Genomic DNA, 21337 nt, shown 5'->3' with positions numbered 1-21337 from the left:
TCAGGATGAAGTCTAATACTGGGTCTTCAAATTCAGGTGCTAAAGCTGAAGCAGTGGCTAATATGTATCACACAAGTATTCGAGTAACTCAAGCCCTTTTAACCAAGGATAACTGCCATCTAGTTTTTTTTGTCTTTGGGATTTTTCCCCAGTTGGATATTGCTTTTGAAATGAAATAATCTGTGTGTCTCTTAGGAGCTGAGCTGTCTAGAAAACATGTCAGCTGGATTCCAACATAGTTTTTCCAAGAGTGTTTCTTTTGTCTTTTGCTAACTGCTTCCTGATGCTGTTTATCCAAAACCCCACCTGCTGTCAAAAGGGGAGTGCTGGCCATGTGAAACATCTTCACAGCCATGAAGCAGCTGTATCAATTAGGCTTAATTTCTGCAATGAATTACCAAGTGTAAGTAATTTAAAACCGCCTCTTCTTCTCAGCCTTCCTACCACCATTCATCTGATTTCATTTGCAAGCAGTGATGGAATTAGGTTGCCAAGAACTTGGGAGGTTTGCTTTCTCTACACTAAATTTAGCATAATGTATGTATGGCTTGCACAAGAAGAAGGATAGTTTTTCTGTTACCTGCTATAGCATATAACTCTAGAATTCATCCTCTCCATGAATAGCAAAAATAACTATTAATTTTTGTTTATTTTTGGGGAAGAAATGTGGGGGAAAAAAAAAGGAAATGAAGATTAGGCTTGGGAGGGATGCAATAGGATGATACAATTCTCTAATAAATATTTCAAAATCCTAGACAGTCTGGAATTGGAACTGACAGGCAAGAAAACTCACATGAATTACATGTGCTGTGGATGTCTAGGAGGCTGTATCAAAGGGAAACTGAGAATATAGTTTTGCATTATAGTACTCTGTGCTATATTTGCATCAAGCAATAAAAGAAGAAAAGAGAAATGGAATTGTTTGAAACTACAAATGGAGACCATAACCATTCGTGAAGTAAATTTTTTTTTGGTTGTTTTTTCAGGTCTTTTTTGTTCAGGGGGTCCTCAAGTACTGTGGAAAAATAGAAGAGTGTCAACAATGGATTTGAACATAAGCTGCCAGCAAGCTGAATGAATGGTTTGCCTGTCACATTCATTGAATGTTCTGAAGTATCCCTGACAAGGTTTTAATTTTTCACTAGTTCACACTAATTTTATTTTGATTTTTTTTTTTTTTTTAGACATTTGAAAAATTTTAGCCTGGAAACAGTATCCACCACTGAAAGGATCTGTGAGGACTAGTGTAACGATTTGTTCCAAACAGCCTACATAGCTCTTTGTTTCTCCTTTTGGCCAGTAGCCCTGAACACATTTAAGCTTTAGAGAGCCTTGGAGCAGTCATTGCAGTTGTATTTGACCAATGGATTGCATGGACTGCTCACCATTTGTGATATGTATTCAGTACAGGCATCCCAGTCACTGTAAGGCTAACAGTTTGGCCCTTTAAAGGATCCTGATATCAGCTTAAAAATCATGATACTGTGACATCTAGGGGACAGATTTTTTAAGTTGCCTTTTTAAGGTCACATTGTTACTTTTTTCTGATCACATGCACCCATCTTTATCAACACATTTTTCTGCTCCCATACGTGTCCACATTCCTTTCTCTCCTGTCAGTCAAGTTTTTGAAACTGTTTTTTGTGGCTTTGTGTTAGAACAGGGTGTTGGGATGACTTGTGACATTTCTGAACAACTTGTAACTGAGAAGTTAAGTATTGTATTCAGTGAGTGTTTCAAGAAGGTTTTCATGTTATTTCACCAGCTCCAACACTTCTTTACCTGTATTTCCTCCAAAAACCACTTTTTTTTTTTTGTTTTGTTTTTTTTTTTTTTTTTTTTTTTTTTTTTTTTTTGTTTTTTGTTTTTTTGTTTTTTGTTTTTTGTTTTTTGTTCTGGGGTTACCACTAGATATCACTTCTGGTGTCAAAGTCTGTGACACTTGTGTAGGTCTGTGAAAATTTCTGAACCTCACTTAACATTTAACAAAAATATACATTACATACTTGGCACTGGAGAAATGCCACAGTTAGGTGACAGAGCTAGCCTATGAAAAGGGACTCATGATGCATTCCCAAAGGACATATCTTGTTAAAATAAAATACAAGGAAAACAGGAACATATCAAGAATTGTCTCTGTATTTCAAAGAGAAAAAGGCATGCCAAGAAAAACATTGTAATCTTGCTTCTGTCTTGAAAGAAAATGTAGAAACATTTTAAAAGCTTTCTTCTTCAGTTCGGTGCTAGTGTAGGTTTTCAGGCTTACAGGGCCTTTTTTTTTTTTTTTTTTTTTTTTTTTTTTTTTATCTAGATACAATAAAGAAAATATAGAATTAAGAAAAAGCATTCCTAATTGGAGCAGTGTGAAAAGACAAAAAGAGGATGTCTTGGAAGAGAAAGAAGAATGTCCTAGAGAATGGATGAAAACCTCAGAACATCTACATTAGCTGCATTTATATGCAAAACCAGGCAATCAAACTGGTATTGGTTGATAACTAAACAAGAAATTAGTGTTCCTTGCAAGAATGATGATAAGCTGGTGATGAAAACTCTTGTTTTACTTACCTAAGTTCAGGAATAACAGTTTTAGCTGCAGTTTTGTCTTTAGCTGCTGTTGTCTCTTTAACAAAGAAGACTACATAGCAGCTTCTGCTGGATACACACTATACATTATGCTGAATATTCTTCTTTGGGCTTCTGCTGGATACACACTATACATTATGCTGAATATTCTTCTTTGGGCTTCTGCTGGATACACACTATACATTATGCTGAATATTCTTCTTTGGAGCAAGTATTAGCAGAATAAGAATGACACAGAGTTGGAAAAATACCAAATAAGAAAAAATGTTTTTCCAAACCACATTGTTATGAGTAAGTGAAGAGTGTATGACTGATAAGGGAATGGACATGAAGAGTAGAAGGGGTAGGGATGATGCTGTACAGGTTTAAGTGACATTTCGCAGAAGGTGACATCCAGAAAATACAGCTGGTTTGGGCAGGATTGAACTACAAATGAGCCAGACTGAGTAGTGCTCAGAAGGGAATATCAGGGCCTGTGGTTCTGGTCAACCCTGCTCTAAAGAGATCAATCTGTCCTTGCTCTAAAGAGTATAGAAACCCTTAACTGTAATTTTAACCTGCTTAGGCCATTACTTGAGCATCTGTTTTGTTTTGCTGCATTTTGGTATTCCCACAGGAGTACAGAACTCTAGAAAGTGAGCCTGTGTAAGTAAAAAAGTAACCTAACCCAGCTGTAAAGCAGGAGGGGAAGGAGAGAGATTGTATTGTTACTGCTTTTGTGCAATGTGCTGTCCACTCTGGTACTCTTGACTTTTCCAGTTTCCTTCTCTTTCCCTTTTGGCTGCATGTTTTTGGTGGCAGCACATTTTGTTTCTCTAACTGTGTTTATAGTTTAAACTACAAACCTGAACATTATTCTATGCATTTGGTTCCATGTATTTCCAAAGATTAGAGGAATGAGCATTTGGGTTTTAGATAGTAATGTTTGTGATGGTCTGGGAGACATGGGTTAGAGCTGTGTGCTCAGCCTCAGTGGAGCAGGCAGCCTAGGACACTCCAGAGCAGCCAACTTCAACACTTTAAGACTACCTTGTCCTATCTCCATCAGGGTTTTTCAATGTGCCAAATAAAACAATTACACCAAATCTTTGGAAGAAGGCAGAAAATGGAATTTCAGTAAGAAGAGCTATAACCAAATGAAAAATTTCTGAAAAATAATGAGTAAAACACATGTGTGGAAATTATCTAGCTATTAAAAAAAAAAAAAAAAAATAGACCTCAGACTTTGTCTTCTTTTTTCTAGAAAGTGTCTGAAGTTTCTTAAGCTGCCTGATGGGAAGCAGTGACCACCTAGGATCCTGTAGGCTACAATGTCAGGGGAAAATGTAACTACCTTTTACGGACTTATTTCATTCTGCTTTTCATATTACTAGACTGTTTTTTTGCACTGGGTATGTATAAACTACATTGAACTTCATAAAAAAAAAAACAAACCCAACCAAACAAAACCAGCAAAGTTAATTTCAAAACCTTTTATTTGAGAAATAATGTATGAATAAAGACTGTCCAATTAATGCAGTATCAGATAGGGAAGAAAGGACATTTTTTGCCTGCATTAAATGCTTAGGACAAGCATTCATGGTATCTGAGGCAGCCAGGTGTTGAATCCTGTGGCCTCAGCCACAATATCAGCCAACAAGGCTACCAAAGCTTTCTCTGAAGGTAGCAGAGAGTGAGACCCTGGACAAGGCAACCAAAACCCCCTGAGTTAAGAGAGTCCTGATTGGCCAGTGAAAGAACTTCTCCCTCTCTGCTGGATATGGTGAGAATCTTGCTTGTGATGTGCCTAAAATTGGGTGATGCCAGTTATCCTTTCTATGTAATTTTTAAAACATCTAATAGATTACCTTGAGTCTTCTGTGAACTGTCATACTTACTTGTCAAAACTTACTTTGTGTTGTTTTAATTTCCCAGGGGTATACTTTTATTTCTTTCAGTTTCCTAAATTGTCCTTACTTAGTTTTTATGTCCCATTCCTTGCACCATGATGTTAAGATCATCAGAACAACACTTCATGACTTGGCCTTATCGTAGGTGCATCAACAGTGATATACAGTGGGAAATATTGTTTACTAAATTTAAACATCAAGGTGAACTGTTATTTACATGCAAGACAGCTTTATTGTTATGATCATTTATTTACTGCACTTCTAGTGTACTGGGAGTTTTGCAGCACATATTGCTAGGTGTGCTTTCGGCCCTTTTAATACTGCTATTTTGGAATTCACCTGAGAATAGAAGGCTGGTTGATCTACTCTTGAAGCTTAATAGATGATATTCTTATTTATCTTTTGAAAGTGAGAAAACAAAACATAATCACCATTCTTTCTGAGCATCTGGAAAAATGTATACAGCAGGTGTGAGCAATTGCAATTTCCTTTCTCTGTTAATCTATTAGAATATATACAGGTTTTATGGTCTGATTGCCTTCTTCATGCAGTGTAATTCACCACCAAAGGGATAAATACTGCAGGGTATTAAGGTACTGTGAAAGGTAAAGTATAAATTCTTCTCCAAGGTGGTGCATTTAGCTGCCTAATAAACCTGGTTCATGGCTTCCAGCAGCTATAGCCAGGCATTAATAATGTAATTTGCGTCAGTCCATAGGAGCCTAGCAGCAGAGGAATTAGGACACCTGGCCACAGAGCCAGAGTTGTGAGTACAGGCTGTGCTCCAACTGTGCGTTGACAGTGGTTCCCAAGGGATCCTGTTTTAAATGAAGGTTAGTCATGCAGGCCAGCAAGTGGAAGGTGGGCAGGGGTGGTGCCAACAGCCTCATGCTGGTTCTTGCTGCTTCTGCATATTTCTGGGCAAACTTTTAACTGTATTCATCCTGGTCCCATCCAGGACTCAGGGGAATGATTGATGTGTTGTAGGTATATATCACTGCCCTCTTATGGATGGACTCAGTAGTAATCAGGAAAATATTCCTGAGTCCCCCAGAAAGGTGCATGGTATGCTCCAGATTGAGAAAGCCTCTGTGCATCCAGGGGAGACAGCCTTAGTTTTTCCAGGGGTAAGATGTAAGAGCAATATATGCTGTTACTCTGCTAACACAGTGGTTATAGTTTTCTGGAATACTATTCTAAAACTAACAGCAATTCTTAATGTGGCACTGAATGTTCTGTTGGGCCCCAATGGATGCAAAGGCATCCAGTCAACCAATAATATCTTTACTAAGCTGTACTGCACAAATCCAAAGCTTTCTCTTGCTGAAGATGGACACTTGATACCTCCTTATTTAAATGCACAGGCTGTCCTTGAAGCATGTTATGAAAGCAAAATAGATTAGGAAGATGATATTATTTGCAAACAAACTGAATAACAGTATTGAATGTGGTGGGGTAGCACTGTGCAGTCAATTGAAACCAACACTTAATAACTTCACTGGTGTGGGAAAGAGGGTATTCTTCTTAGCTGGCAGTAAACTGCCTATATTTTTGGTCCTGTAGTGGCTCTCTCTCTCCCTTGGAGCCTGTGCTCCATTTCGGCTACCTTGAGAGAGAAACCACTTCAGAAGGAATCTTCCTTCCAGGGCTTTAAGCTACCTAGAGGCAAACCTTGGTTCTTTAGAGAGAACATGGCAAGAGGAAAGAGTCTGCCCTTTGTCTGGGGCGGATCACGGCTTTATTCAGGGGTCCTGCCCCTGCAGAATCTGGAGCTCCATCTGGTCCCCGTCCCCAGTGGAAGAGAGCGAGACCCCAGCCATCTGAGGGCTTTTTCCCGGGGGGATGGGCCTGGAGGCAGGGACAAGCCACTACCCAATCAGGAACAAGGTGAGAGTGGAACAGAGTTGGGTTACATTCCAGTGTGGGAGGATGGGCAGGGAGGAGCAGAGACAAACCTCGTGATACAGTTTCCGGGGGAACAGAAGAAACATTACAAAACCCAATATAAAAATGAAATTCATTATAAACCAAATTAACGCACCACAACTTGGTCCACTACTGTTTCAGTCTTCTTTAAAAGGATTATATCAAGCTCCAGCTCTATTATATGTTTGTGAGCTCTTTGTCAATCTCTTGGAGCCCTGGTGCCTGTGCTGGATGAGGCTTTGATTGCTGCTCCTAGTGAAAAACAGCTGCTCCTTTTCTCTGTACCTGTGCACCTGAGTCCATCAGTCAAAGGCAGTTACTCCCAGTCTAGTGAATCACTGGTGCTAAAGAGGGAAGATCCTGCTGCTCTCCCATGCTCTGCTCCTCCCTCATTATGCTGCATAGATCCAGCTGCCCTATTCACTGTCTCTAGAAATCATATAACTGTACAGTGACCTGATTCAACTCAGCAGCACTAAATCATAAAATAATTCCAAAACAAAAGCAAAACATAAGGGGTTCTGCTGCTTAGTAAGCTAAATTTGCTTTATTGTACAGATAGAGCATCATAAGTTACACAAGAGAGGAGCTGAAGCTGTGTGTTTGGGAAAGGGGAAACAGACAAGGAAGGGAGAGAAAGAAAGTGGTGGAGCAAGACCATTGCATCTTAAAGCAATTGGCTGTTGCTTTAAGCAAGCAAATCCTCTCAGTTACACATCTGGCTATACTGATATCATCTCAACATCTCTCTGTCTCCAGGCTTCCGTCTGCCCTGCCTGTGAAGTAATGATGTTCTGCTATTGCCATTTTACAGGAGAAGGCACAATCAGTGGGTCTCTTGACATGGCAAGAAACTGAAGTGGTGAGTGACTAGAGGTGATTGTCTGAATCACTGGCCATTCCTCCTTACCAGAAGGGGCAACTAATATTTCATCTTCCCTCTTAATTCCTGCTCTTATATGGTAACTGTAGTTCTGCTTATGAGCACACAAGAGTATTTTAATACTGCACTGCAAAGGCAGAGTTTTGGTATCTTTCTTTTATCCTTTCATTCATGAACTACTACAAATAATCAGCTAGCCAGGGGGAAGAATGAAGGTTGCCTTCATTTGTTGCTGCCCTGCTGTAATCTCACTAGTTAGCTGCCAGAATTTTCTAATTTCTAAGATAGATATGCTAGCAATTGGATGTGAAATTGCAAAACCCTGTTGGGCATATTCATATCCAGGAGTGCTCCTAATGGGAGTTTTTATTAAATTTTTCTTTGTGTTCAGGACTAGCAACATGAAAAGATATGCTGTTTAAAAGCTTCAAGCTAATATACATCAAAAATTAGCTTGCTTCTATATAATAATCATATGGCACTTAAAAGTCACTGTGTGGAGTGTATATGACACTCAGGGACATGTTTAAAAGCAGTGTAATCAGCTTTCAGTCTGGTCTTTCCCTTTGCATGCATTTAGAGTAGTCAGACAGAAATATTCAACTCACTGGTCTTGCAGAGCTCACTTTAACTACCCAATTGTAAAATCTTTTAATAGCATGGTACAAAGGCAGAAAACAGCCCATATAACATCTTTAAAATGAAGTAACACACTGTAGCCGAATGCTTCTGAATCTGAATGATGATATATTAACTGCATTTCAGATTAGTCCCATATAATTTTTAATTATCTACATTTTGGTCAGTGATCTCTTCCACTTGTGGCACTCATGCAGACAGACTGCACTTTCCTTGGTCATATTCTGGGACTATTTTTGTGGTATGGAATACTTGGTATCCACAATAGAAGCTATGCTATTTAGCTGTGATTAGTTACTTAAGTAATTTGTTATTATTTCCATTACCTTATTGGAGGAGAATAATTTATAATTAGCAGGGTGAGTTTGGCTTTCTGAATAAGGCAGTAATTTGTGGGAAGGGATTTAGCAGGAAGTGGAATTAGGATATTTTCTCTTTCCTTGGTTATACAGGTCTTGTCCTTAGAATCAGTCCTGGAAAGTTAAATTATTCTTAACACCTGAGGAAGGGGATAGCTTGATTTTAAGTACTGTATTTGATTTAAAAAGGAATGCAGCTCTGCACTTGATATTAATCGTGAGAAGTATTGTCAGTACATTTGGTTTATATCGGGGTGTATACATTGTGTCTATTGCATAGTTGGATATCTTTGATCTGTGGGCTGTGACTATTCAAGTCACCCGTCAGTTTGAACCTGTAATCAGTGACAGAAATGTAGACACAGGCTAAAGGTTTGGTACAGGGTTCTAGTTCAAGCCACTCCTTGCTCTTAAGGTGGTTTTTTGATACTTTGTGTTCTGTGGTACATCTGGGGAAATGAGTTAGGATTTTTGACAGTTAGGAGCTGGGAGCTTATTGCTACTTCCACTTTTGATTGGACTGGAAATGTTTATAAGGATACATTTAATGTTGAAGTGGGGGTAATGATGGACTAGTTGGAGACTTCAGCTTCTGCTGAATCTATATAGATATGTTATACTCTGGGAAGGAGTATTATCTTTAACTCTGGACAAATAACTGTCATTATGTTGTTTAAAATATTATTTCAAGGTTCAGTTTTGGATTGATTTTAGTAAGTTATTCTTTGGCATCTGAAGTTTTAGTTCAATCTGTATTTGGCTTTAAAATTGCATTTTGAACTCTGCCCAGTATAAATGAGAGACTGAAGTTGAAATAAAAAGTGACAGGACAGTGCATTGAGCCTCTCACTGGTCGATGGTGAGCGTGAGTATTTGAGTTCGGAGGGCAGTTTCGACCTCTGATGAGCTTATATAGAAATAGTAAGTTAGACGTTGCAGTGAATTATCTTCAGGAGGTGCTTGCTACTCTTCATGGATTACATAGAGGGACTAGTGTGATCTGGTTTCTGACTCAGATGTCTGCATTAAATACCTGCTGCTAGATGGAATTAATCAGGTATTTTTATTTTTTTGTATGTTGGCAGTAGCACTAATGAAGATCAATTGCCTGATATTTCAGCAATCTAGTCCTTCTCTGGAATTTCCTCAGATTGTTTTGGTCAGTGGTTGATCTTCATGTCAGTTATTTTAAATGAGGTTTTGAGTCCATTTGGCAGATATGGAAATACTGTGAAGATGGGGAAGTTGGAGTGAAGGTAGGTTAGTTCATTCCAGCTCTGTTCAGGCTTGACCTAATCCTGAAGCAAATGCCTTTCCACAAAATGTTGGGTGGAGACATCCCAGATTCTGTAGTTCAGCCAGCCTGGCTGTTTCTACTGGAAAATTTTATTTCTTTTATACTTTTGCTCAGGTGAATTTTCTGCTTGTTTCTTCTTTCTGACACATGTACAGACTCACTTGGTTCCTGTACATTTGATAGAGTTTTCCCAACAAGGTCAGTGGTGTGAAAACATTCAATAAGAAATACCTAATCACCCTGCCCCACCCCTGAAAAGGAAGGTGAAGTGGTGAAGGGGCCTGAAGAGGAATTGAATCTTGCTTATCTGAGGGTTGGTATTAACACAGAATTCATTAATCTGCATCTCTGGCTCAGGCAGGCATGTTCATTGCTCCTTCTTCCTCCTTTTCCTTCACCCTCTTGGCTGCTTGTCCTTGTCTGGCTCCTCCTCCACCATGGTTGTGAGTATGACTACAGAATATGTTGGACTGGGGAACTGTCTGGATAGAAAAAAATATTATGATATTGGTGGTACAGATAATATTTTAGCTGATTCACTTCCTTAGGAGACTACACAAATATTTGTGCTGAGAGGATACTGCGAGAACCAGGACTGGAGGTGGAGTAGGAATGGCTTCAGCTAGCAAAGGCATCATTGCAGCCAAAGTAATCCTCAGTCCCAGGAAAGTGCTGTGAAAGCAGAGGCAAAGCTAATTATGTGACCAGATATAATGTTGGCAGTAGATCTACTTGGAGTAGGGTATTGGACTAGGTGAGCTCCAGAGTCCTTTCCAACTTTAATTATTTTGTGGTTCTATGAGTCAGACTTAAATCCTTTGACTCTCTCAGGCATTTGCACACATTTCATTCATCACAAATACAAAGCTAAGATCAAAACTATTCAACAGATATAGAGGCTCTGAACATCTGGTATGCTCAACATAGTAAAAGCCAGATCACATCCATACAATTTTTATTTATTAAGAAGAGAAATATTGGAACTTTTCTTTATTCTTTTCTGCCTTATCGTAAGTAAGAATTGCAAACACAGCATTATAAAGGCCGTTGTATTTCAATTTGTTACACTTTGTTAGTTGTAAATGTGAAAGCTGAAAGGGTGATGTCTAGGTACAAACAGCAGGTAACCCTGTACCTGTACCACAGTCAAATTTTCTGTGATTCCCATGCCTGTTCTTACATAGCCAATGACAAAGCAGGCAGTGCCTCATGTGGTACAGGACTATCTTTGAAAGCTCTGGTATCATCTCTCAGGATCAGGGGCACAGTATAGTGGCAGTAGGCTGTATAGGGATGTTGAACATACACCTGTTTCATTTTTCCTTGCCAAGCTGTTGCTGAGAGCCCTTTTCCTTTCCAGGTGCCTGACCTCATGTGTAAAATGCAGAGGGAGTGAAAGAGAAGGCAGACCCACTGGGGCTGCAGTAATGTAGATATCAAAGAAAGAGTTGTAGTCCATGGTTCCCATCCATCTGGCATGTCCCGCCCCCCCCCCCCCCCCCCCCCCCCGCCTCCCAGTAATCCAACTCTCTCAACCCCTACTCTTTTCCAATGAGATGATATTCAAAAAGACCACAACACACTGCACAAACAGATCCAAAACCAAAAAAGGAGCACTTTGTCCAGGGCTCAAAGTGATGTACCGTGCTTTTTCAAGTCTGCACAATATCAAGTAAAAAAACCCCATAAAATTCTTTCTAGTATGCATGAAAGTAAAAACAGGACACCTAATGCTAAAGGGTAAATATGTGTTCTGTGTTATTTTGCTGTGTGGTTTGCTGCCTCATATGGCCCTGCTGCCAGATGTCCATGGTAGGAGAAGATCATATGTACTGACCAGCCCCTGTCTCCTCTGAGTGCGGTGAGCTAGGCTGTAGTCAGAGCACCTCCAGTTGTCAGTGGTATCAGTGGTGAGAGCAATCCTGAAGGAGAACTTGCTCTTTTAAAAGAGGGCAGGGAGCTGTGGTGGCTCTTTAGAGAGACCCAGACGTCCGTCGGTCGCAAAAGGAAAGAGAGTCTGCTCTTTCTCCAGGGGGGGATAAGGCCTTTTTATTTGGGTTCCAGCCCCTTTAGCTCCTTCCCCCTCTCCGTCCCGTGGCGAAGGACACCGCTGTGCATCCATCCAAGGGCTTTTATCCAGGGTGCAGGGCCTAGAGGCAGGGACAAGCCAGCACCCAATCAGGGATAAGGTGGGAGTGGAACAGAGTTGGGTTACATTCCAGTGTGGGAGGATGGGCAGAGCAGGGACAAACCACGTGATACAGTTTCCAAGGGGATCAGGGGATACAGAAGAAACAATTACAAACCCCAATATAAAAATGAAATACCATATAAACCCAATTAATGTGCTACAACAGGGAACCATTGCACATTCCATGTTGGCATGATATATACTGGTTATTTGAACTAGAGTGGGAAAAATTCCTTAGGCCTGTTGCCCAGGGTTTATGAGTTTATTTGGGTATGGCTGACAGCTTGCTGTCCCCAGCTCTCTGCTTCCCCCAGGATGTGCAAGGTGCCTCTGAGTCAGCTGCTGCATCCCCTCGATTTACATCATGGTTGTGGTCTGGAGTATAATTGGGGTGTTTCATGCTGATTCATTGGCAGCTCAAATGTCTAGAGTTTGTGCTAGATGGAAACCTGGGACATTATTTTTCTCCTTTCATCCTGTCTGAGATATTCGTACTCTTCACCACTCTTTGCCCTTAGCCAAACTTGACTATGGCAAGATTCAGTGTTCAGCAATGAATTGCCAGAAGTTATTCCTTCTCCTGCCCCTACCCTGCCACCCCCGCATTTCAAGAGACTTTCTTCACTCTTCAGTTGTAGAAGCACAGTGTCAGATGGGTCCTCGCTGTGCTGCCAACCTGTCCATGTCTGCAGGGGACTGCCCCTTCTTTTCTTGGCCCATTGAGACAAATATTTGGCAATTTTCTTTCCTTTGCCTTTCTTTTCCCCTCACTCATCTGGGTCCTAATCTCTTCTTGTCTCTTTTAACTTCATGCAGAACTAAAGAAAATTATGACACAACAACATTAAAAGTACTGCAGAATGCTCCTGTATTTTCTGCAGAGCAGCTGTGGACAAAGCTCACAAAATACCGTGTTATTATGAGCTGCAAGGAAAAATAATGCCCTGTTGTACACAGGCTGCTTCCTTGGTACTGTGAATGCTTCTTTCTGACCCCCCGGTGTTCTCTACAGGGCAGAGGCACCCTAAGCATTTCTCTGCCTCGCCTCACTACTTTCTTCCTTCACCCTGTATTCAGCCTTTCATTCCCATCCCTGCTTCATCCTGCTGGCTTTGTCCCTGCAACTGTGTGCCGGGAAGCGGATTGAACCCTGTTGCTGAAATGATCAAAACTGAAGGGAACTCCATTTCTGAGGGTTATTTATACTCCTGAAGGCTGCAGCAGTGTAGTCAGCAGCACAGCACCATCCTCCAGTTATCAGGCAGTGCCTGGCAGAGAAAGTGGCTCTGGCTGGATAGGAACCTCTCTGGTGGTTTGCCTTGCAGAAGACTGAGTTTTGTGGAACTGCTCCTGCCTGACAGGGGCATGTCAAAGGAGCTTCAGTGTAATAAGAGTGGGGGATTCAGAGGATTGGCTCAGTGAGGCCTTGAAGAGGTGGTGGGGCAGGGTGAGAAAAATGGTAAGATAAATGGAAATGAGGCTATGAAAACTCAGTGCATCTAGACAAGTGTTGGAGTCCAGGGCATTCCTTTGGCTGCCCTGGAGGGTCAGGAACCTGAGCATGGGGGTGTGGGACCCCAGCCCAGAGCTCAGAGAGACACTGGCTTTGATTTCAGTCCATGAGAAAGGCTTCTTCCACTGCAAGAAGGTTTACAGGCCACAAGAGTGTGAAAAATAGTAGTTTAGTATATCACAGGGTGAAAAAACAGTGGGTTTGGGATTTTTGGCATTGAAGTGAATGGGGCAAGATGGAGAATTTGGGGCGTTGTCTCCTTCTTCTTCCTTCTTGTTCCCTCACTCCATTTCTGCAGTGACGTTGGCACAAAGTAGTTAGTGAGGATTGGGTCAGAGTAGAGATGACCTTTTTAGTAATAGTGATAGACATTGGTAAGAAATAGTAAATAGAGAATACATAGCAATTAGTATAAAAGATAAGGACAGCCCAGAGACAGGGGGAGTCGTCAGATGCCCGAGCTGCGGCAAACATCTTTTGGACACTGAGAAAATTGTAAGATAAGAAATAATAAACAAAGCATGTAGCCTTGAAGACTCCGTCTTTTCCTGCGTTTGGCACAGAGCTTTGCAGAGGGCCAGGACTCTAAAACCACCTGAATGCTGGGGAATTTAAACTCCTGAAAAGGAGCCCCCGACAGACAAGGGATGCTGTGAGACTGGAGATAGGGTTAGAGGAGGCTTCACTGGCGGGGGGGGGTGGGAAGAAATCTGAGCATCAGAACAAGTAGAGGGGTGTTGAAGGGGTATGTCATATTTTACTAGAAGGTATAGCTAAAAAAAGTTCTGACACACTTCCAAGCACACTATCAGCGACATGGAGATGAGTTTATGTGCCTGAAAATCTGTCTGATTCCTATCCCTTAAATTTAATAAAAATAAGACCTGCCCTTACAAATATTCCCTTGGTGATATTCTCAGGCCATCACAGCTCCAAAAGCCACATGAATACAACCAGAAGTAGAGAAAGGATGATGTGTGGGGAATTGGCAGTTGGTGGAAAAATTCAAAGGCAATTCTTCTTGCCAGCTTTTACAAGGATGTATTAAAAACAGGCTTCTAACTTCCTTAAGGAGTCTCTGCCCAGCAGTAGATTTTACATTCTCTGGGATCTCTAGATTTCAAACACCTTTTATGTCTGAAAATGTTCACCTCTCACTTCTCTAACTGGCTTTCATCAAAATTAGCAGAGCTACCCAAATAGTAGATATGATGAGGATCAATCCTTTTCTGTTATATTTCTGCACATTTTCCCCTGATCTTACTGCCTCATGCTAAATATATGAACTGTTTGTGTCAGAGCTCTGTCCCTGGGCTTGCCATGGCACAGACACTGTGTGGAAGAATTCCCTGAGCCTATGGTAACAAACAGCCCTCATGCTTTGGGTTAGTGAAGGGTAAGCAATGGTATACAATTTCAGGGAGGATCACTGGTTTGCAATCTCTCCAAGAAATTGTAATGTTCACTTAGACACTATCCTTAGTCTGAATACATTAAGCCCACTGGTGAAAAGATAGCCACAATTTAAGTCAATTGTACAGTTACTGGAAACAATAACAGTTCTCTTTGCAGTCAATCCTCCCACTCATGGCATCAGCTAGTTTTGTATCCTTGCTATTTCACACCACAAACCAGTGGGGAGAAAACAGTAATACTTTTTTTTTTTTATTATTATTATTATTTTTAGTGGAAGAGGCAACATTTTTGCCTTCTGTGTAGCAATTTACTGCAATTTTCAAGTGTCTCACAAAAGATTATCACACATATCCTGAGAAATATCAGCAGTGGAACAGCCACTTTATTGTGAAGAAAGAAAACATGACAAAAATAAGTGAAACTGAGGGAACTGGTGGCCAGACTTTTTGTCTCTAGTTTTAGGCTTAGTTTGTTAGAAACTGTTAAATGGGGAGGTGAGCTGTTTTCAAAAGTTTTTGATAAAATGCAATCCAATGCTTCCATTCTTTTCTCTCCTATTTACACCACAGGGCTGTGGAATAGGTAATGAGACAGTACTCTGTCTCCCGAGTCCTTAAATCCAGAGAAAGCAAGAGAAAGAGAAATAGGCTGTTTGCCTCTGAAGTGCTAACATTTGCCTCCAAAGGATCCTTGAGCTCGTCATTGATAGGAGAATGCTCTTCCTCAAGTGTAAGAACACTGTTTTGGACTTTATGGACTTAGGCTCCAATGCTGGTAAGAGTTAGATATTGCTGTGCAAAGAACTTTTCCCTAGGCATTCAGAAGGAATTTTCAGTAGCTCTGCATGTTTACTCCCCAAAGCAGGAGTTTCTATGTGCTTTCTGTGGACAAATGCTGGTGAAAGCAAATACCAAACCATGGCACCACATTAAGGCCTGAAAAACTGCTTAAAAAACCAGATTATTCCCCTTCCCTTTTCTCAGTCAGTCATCTTGATTCTTACAGAAGCCTTCTTACAATTGCAGCATAAGCATTTGTATGGCTTTGTGGGGAACTATATTGCAAAATTGCATATTTTTTCCCAGGGTCTGTTTTATATCTGGATCAGTTCCTTGATCTGGTTAACCATGCAGCCACACAAATGTTTATGATGGCACAATACAACAGATGAACTGGGGGAAATTGTGGGAGTGGGAGAAAGTGGGGACTGCTTTATTGGTAGTCATGTTCACTTAAAAGAATACCAAACTGTAGCTTAAAGAAGAAAGGAATAGCAACCTCTGAGATGGGAGTTGAGGCATGTGCATTATTCTCCAGAAATGAAAATATAGCTTCAAATATCAAATGGCGCCATTACAGGGCGTGAATGTCAGCTGACACAGCCATTTCCAAATGTGGCAGCCTGCAGGCAGGGAGGTTTTTCAGTGTTTCGGTCTGTCTGAACCCTCACTTTGAGGAAGCTGGGAAGCAGAAGATGCAGATGGTGGATCCAAACAGCAAAAGCAGTGATCTGCATGCAGATGACCCTGTGCCTCCATGTGATCCACAAGATCTGAAGTGAGATGCTATATGAGATTGTTTCGGATAAATATGCTGGTGTCTCTGTGTGTTTGTGTCTGTGCACAGATGGGCTCTTGCATGGTGTTCTTCTCCTGAAGGTGCTTGTTGTGAGTTTCTTTTGAGCTGGTTTGTCACCATAAGGAGAACATTGCACACAGATTTATTTACTGCTATTTTCTTATGAAGCTGTGCTACTTGCAGTACTCTTCTGGGTCCTCCATGCCGCAATGGCACAATAGTCTGTCCAAGACTTCACAGAAAGATGACGTGGCTCCTTGTTTAATGTTGCTAGTGTTCATCCTGATTTCTGTCACTTTGCACTTGGGCTTGTGTGGCTTTGAGAAAGGGCCCTCCCATACCCACCAAAACTGACTTTCCTGAGCCTTTGATGGCCTCTGACATTTGCTTACATATGTCTGAGTTTTATGCCAAAATATCCTACTTCCAGTGCATTCAGGTTGAGAGCAGAGAAATAGAATAAATATTGTTTCCTGCTTCCTGAGGCTTTACTGCATTTTATGAAACCCTTTGGAGACAATTTCCAATCCAGAAGGGAGCTCACAACATGCTTCACCATTATTAAGCTAAAGCAGTTGCCAAGTCTATTCAGAGCCTCACAGCCACATGTGTGCTGAAATGCCTTTCTGGACAGAGGTCTAACATACTGGGCTATGTATATGCTGGAGTTTCAACTCCCACTTTGTATCTGTTCTTTCTCTACTGGAGCCAAGGCATAACTTAGACACATCCAAGGTAATTTTGAACATGTTAACTCAGTTGCCTACAGCAGTCTAGTTAAGGGAGCAAGGAGTTAATAAAAAATGTTCTGTCAAAAAATTAAAGTAGATTAGACAGCAATGAGCTCCAAGGTGCTGCAGGTTTATGACTTTCCCTGGTCCAAAAGACAAAAGTTTGGTTCTTTTCACATGGTACAGTATTTTGGGGACTCTCATACCTTTACATTGTGAGGGACTGTGCTTCTTGAATAGTGCTGAGATAAGTATTCCCTGTCTAAATCTGGCTTTTAAGAGATTCTCTAGCCCACTACTGCATATAGTCTCATAGCTGTACACAAGGTAAGGGAAAGGGTTTCTGCTTTATAGTCAGTGTAGTGGGAAGATGGACTATGTTCAAGTACTTTGTTTCCAGACTAAATGACAAGTCTGATTTAGCCTGGCATGTCTTGTATTAGTGTTTCCAGGGACACATAAACCAGTTCCTTTCAGAAATGTTTTTTAATGAATGAAGTTCTGAATATTCAAGTGACACTTCATTATTCACTGCTACTTTATTTCAGTAGATGTCCCTTCAGTCAGTGTCTCCGTAGCTTTAAGTGAATAATGTCATTATACCTTCACTTCTTCAGAGGCTCTCAAGATCAAAGATGTCAACTACACTGGGATCTTCATTAAAAGGGAAAGGCAACACGGAGAGGGCTTGCTCATGCAGTGAAAAGATCTTTTAAAACTCTTTGTCTCCTCAGACCATAATAATGGAACAATGAGTCTCACTAGGTAATGGATGCAGGGTAAGAAGCAGAACAGTGCGGAAATCAGACAATTTGGTAGTTTTCTTTTGTGCATGGGGAAGGTGCTGTCCAGATCATTACAAATGCTTTGTTGCCCCTGCATTTGACTACATTGTAGGAAATCTGTTGGGAAGAATGACCTTGGGGTTAGGTTACAGTTCCAGCTGCTGCAAATTTAAGGGCAAGATTGTTGTTGAAAGGAATGACAAGATTTGCCTTTACAAACAAGTTCTGGATTTGCTGATAGATAAAACTAGCACTGAGAGATGAGAGAAACAATGGGAAGGATTCTACTGACTGATGAATGGAAAAGAAGAAATTTACCTTTACAAACAAACTGTAGGTTTGTTTGTAAATGAAATTGAATATTGAAAGATGAAAGTAACAATGGAGAAAACCCATAAATCCCGTAAGAATTAAAAATTAAGGGGGTTATACATTAAAAAGGGAATCTTAAGTCTTATGCATTTTGGGAAGTCTGTACCTCTCAAATACCTCAGTCAATGGGGAAAGAGAGAGGGAAATGTGGCCGGGACATTAGGATAAAAAGGAGGCTGCATCCTCTGAAAATTTGAGAGACTCCAGAGGAAATGGCCCATTGCCTCTCCCTTTATTTAAATAAAGTAAAAGGACTCCTCTGTCTCCTTTTTGGACATAAACCTCTGGTGCTCATGGATTAATTTTCCTAACATTGGCTTATAAAGCTAGGAGTGAAAGAGAAGCAAAAATCAATCAATTGTAGGACCAGAAATATGGACAACTTTTAGTACTAATGTTGCATCTCTGCATAACTATCTCAGGGCCCTGAGGGTACCCCCTTTCTGACTACCCTTGCTCAGCCCTCTGGGGCTCCCCCCACAATGCCTGCAGCCCAGGATCCCATGTCAGCCCCCTGGGGCTGTTGGTCCCTGCCCCAGTGATGCTTCAGCAGAGCCACTCTCCAGCTGCTCACAGCCCTGCTCAGCTGTGAGTGCCCCAGGCTGGGACTACCACAGGCCTATCCCCACAGAGTTACCCAGTACCTAGGGCAGGGACTCTCTGGGATTTCCTGGTGCCTCTGCAGCAGTTCTGTTTTGCCACCTTTCATAGGAAGACTCCAGCCCTTGCAGGGCCCTATTAGTCGGGCTGCTTTTGCTGGAATTCAGCCAGCACCTTTCTGAGGGCTTTTTTCCTGGTGCTTTCTTGGACACATGAATACATCTGAGCTGACAAAAATATTCTTATTTATTATTCAATAATCTTCCACCTTGCTATAGGGTTGTTTTGTAAAACTCTAACAATAAGCTCATTTGATTGAAGTGGAGATAGCGAGTGAGCTCATAAGTGCAGACTTTTGCTGGGAAACGATTTGTGAAACCCATGTGCATTTGGCCTGTCTGCTTGTTTCAAGACCTACAGATACCACTATTGGTAGTGTCCTAAGAAGCAGGTGCTTGTTTGTTTCCACAGACGTTTCAAGTATGTAACATAGGACAAACAAGTTCTTTAGCCTTTATTTTAAAATATCTATAACAAAAGCGCTGAGCTCGACTCTGATACCCAGGAACAGCAAATGAACTGTTCAACAATATGAAGCAATGTTCTAAGTGGAGTATTTTCATCACTGTATTTTTTTTATTATTTGAATGATCCTTTTCCCAGAATATTTGGAGAAGGTATTTGACAATGTTGCCTTAAAGAGTTTATGGCAGCCACATGCTTGAGGCTGGAAGAGGGGGAGGAAGGGAGGGTTACTAACATGAGAAGATATTGCAGACCACAACAACCCCCTTTCCCTCTTGTCCTGTTATGGTTGGCTGTTATGAAAAGGTTCTGGTTTTGGAAATATGTGGTTTCTATTTTTGCCTCTGAAAAAAAAGAAAGGGTATACATTTTTCAACAACATTGTGAGAAGAAACTGTCATTGCCCAGCCTGCACAACATGTGCATGCACTATGCACAGGTGGTGTGAGAATGTCTGTTTCATTAAGATGTAATGGTCTTAATTTAATAAAACCAGGCAGAAACACCAATTAATGTAAGGGTTTTAGTATGTATTCTTTTTTCAGTGGGAGGGAGAGATTAGGAGAAAAAACAAAGCAGACTTAAGCTTAAAAATGAACAAAAATAGCTTTATTTACACACACTAAAAGAATGAAAAACAAGCTGAGAAAAAGAAAACCTAAATTAAAACAGAATGACACTTTAAAACACTGTTCTCTCTTCTTACAAACTATTAACTTGTTTAACAACATAGAAAGATACAACTTGAGATTTTCAGTCAGTTTAATTATTTAGACATAATCACTTATTACTTTAGGAGAAGAGTCTCTCTAAGGTCTTTTTATGAAGACATTTGCCACAAGACAAAATAGTCCAGTGCTCCCAATGTCACACATCTGCTGCCGCCTGAAGTTTTCGCAGACTGTGATGTTCTATTAGCAAGGCCTCTCAGTGTATCTGGGGTACTATTTATGAATACTTCTTCTAGTCTAAAATCATCTTTGTCTCAAAGGCTGAGACCTCCTTTTAACCCAGCAGTGAGGGCTTTAAAGTTCTCAATTAAATCTCAATTACATCAGTCCTCAATTTTGAATAGAATTAGCATTCTCCCCAGCAACACTAAGATGCTACCAAGAACAGTCCATTTCTCTTAGAGAAGTCCGGTTAAAAATGTCCACTTCTTCAATCCTATTCCAATATTATTCGTTCTTTCACTTTTAATCTAATTGACTTCATTCGGTGTCTGTTCTACGTACCCTCTGTTTTCAGTCTTCTTTCTCTAAAGGAAGAATTGTGCTTTAAAAGTTCCATGTTGCTAGGAAATGGTTAAATCCGCCTAGGACTGCAAGGGCCACGTGCAGGCCCCGGGCTGCATGAGGCTGAAGAAACTGAAAAGCTGTGCTGATGGAGGAAGCTGCTAGATGTCCTTTTTCCACCCCTCGGTCTCAGAGTTGTTATGGAGCTGCAGGCTTTCTTTCTCTGCTGCCAGCAGCAGTTAAAAGCTGGGCCATGGCTTGGCCCCTCTGCCGTGGCCCTGAGCCCGTGGCCAGCACTGCCGAGCTGCAGCCGCTCCTCTTCCCTGCCGGCAGCAGGGGAAAGGGGCTCAGCCGGCCCAGGCCCTCCCTGTGCGGGCAGCGGCCCTCAGAGGCCCGGCCGGGCCCAGAGGGGCAGCAGGGCCCGACCCGGGCCAGCCCGCCGCCCACGATGTTACCTCATGGCTGATTCCGAAGCGAGAGAGAGCCTGATCTGCTGCAGGTTAGTTTTAAATGTCCTTTCCAAAGTTGCATTGACATTCCTTATTGGTCACCCTAGCTGCCAATTTCTTGGCTAGCTTTTTGATAGGTCCCTGTCCTCCCCCACAAAACCACTCCATGGTCATGGCAGGGAAAAGCATTTCACATTTCTCTATAACCAGAAAACAAAACTGTGCCAACCCATGATAGAAGACTTGTTCAGGAATAATAAGGGAAGCCTATCTCTAACCCAGGCCATGGAAGTATGTATGCTCTGAAACACTTGTCCTACCAAACTCAGAAATCTGCACGACAAAGTATCCAAGGGGTTGCCCCAG

At 41.3% G+C, this 21337-nt stretch overlaps 1 long non-coding RNA gene across 1 annotated transcript; it reads left to right on the top strand.

Moving 5' to 3' along the window:
- Positions 1-448: 448 nt before the first annotated feature.
- On the top strand, positions 449-2549 carry LOC120751895 (uncharacterized). Its single transcript, XR_005700550.2, has 3 exons — positions 449-537; positions 987-1127; positions 2312-2549. It is a non-coding gene; the product is annotated as an uncharacterized LOC120751895 (long non-coding RNA).
- Positions 2550-21337: the final 18788 nt, after the last annotated feature.

This window comes from Hirundo rustica, chromosome 4, assembly GCF_015227805.2.
Source record: "Hirundo rustica isolate bHirRus1 chromosome 4, bHirRus1.pri.v3, whole genome shotgun sequence".
Lineage (NCBI taxonomy): Eukaryota > Metazoa > Chordata > Aves > Passeriformes > Hirundinidae > Hirundo > Hirundo rustica.
The sequence above is the reverse complement of the archived record's forward strand: the minus strand, read 5'-3'. Positions and strand labels throughout refer to the sequence as shown.